Genomic DNA, 1,075 nt, shown 5'->3' with positions numbered 1-1,075 from the left:
ATGGCCCTATGTGTTGTGCTGTATACCTGCATGCGCGCATGCAATGCAAGATGCGATTCTCACGTTTCTTGCATTCATTCACGTGGTTAGCTAGCTTTGCTTCCCACTACTGTATGTACATGTTGTACCGTATTCCTGTGATTATATCCACCCTTCCCACAATCCTCTAAGCCTGCAAATTTTGACTGTAGGAAAGAGAGAATCAAAACCTAGATTTGAACATTTACAAAATTGATTGAGTCATTCGTTTGACTTCCATGGTATACACAATAAATAAAAACGACGGAAGATGAGTTTGAAACTGGAACCTCTCTCAGAATAAATGACCGGAAGTAATACACAAAGGAGGGCTTTTCGCCATACATAGGAATAAGGTAAATGCAATGACGTCACATTTAAAGCCCACCGCCTATCGTTGTGTTGAGAACCGAATGCGGAAGATCATTTATTGGTACACTTTCTGTTTCACATGACGCATTTTTCGTGGAATAATAACGGTGGCTCATAGCATAGACCTACCTGCTATAGTACTACTCCTACAAGTGTAATTGTACATCGAAAGTCATTGTCTACCTCCCTGTATGGCTTATTGGGGGTTTTCTCCCTCCCCTTTTTTTCTTATCCAAGTCAATTTTCCCATCATATACCACCCTCCACTTATAATTCTTAATCCCTTTACAACAATAGGCATGATTTGTCGTGTTATACATGTAGATAGAGCATGCATGCACATTCGATGCATATAAATATCTTTTCCCCCTCTCTCCCCACCCCCTCCCCTACCCCAAGCAGCCAGAAAGACACCCGTCCCATATTGTGAAATCGATGTCCTCTTGCCCGATCTCGAATATCGAAACTGTGGAGGTCCTTCGCCACTGAATAAACTTTTACTGCATGGTTATAAACACAGGTGCACATGGTGACTATAGAAATGTTGTTTTATAAAAAGTGATCTACTCTGAAGAAAAGTTTGAAACGTTAACTTGTGTTGATGTCATCATATACCAATAAACAACTACGACTTTGAGAGATTGGTGTTGTATGCAGTATCTAAATCCTGGACCAAGAAAAAGTT

This window comes from Diadema antillarum, unplaced genomic scaffold, assembly GCF_040938485.1.
Source record: "Diadema antillarum isolate AM-2024a unplaced genomic scaffold, OU_Dant_1.0 seq00000920_RagTag, whole genome shotgun sequence".
In the NCBI taxonomy this organism is placed as follows: Eukaryota; Metazoa; Echinodermata; class Echinoidea; order Diadematoida; family Diadematidae; genus Diadema; species Diadema antillarum.
This window is presented reverse-complemented; position numbering follows the sequence as displayed.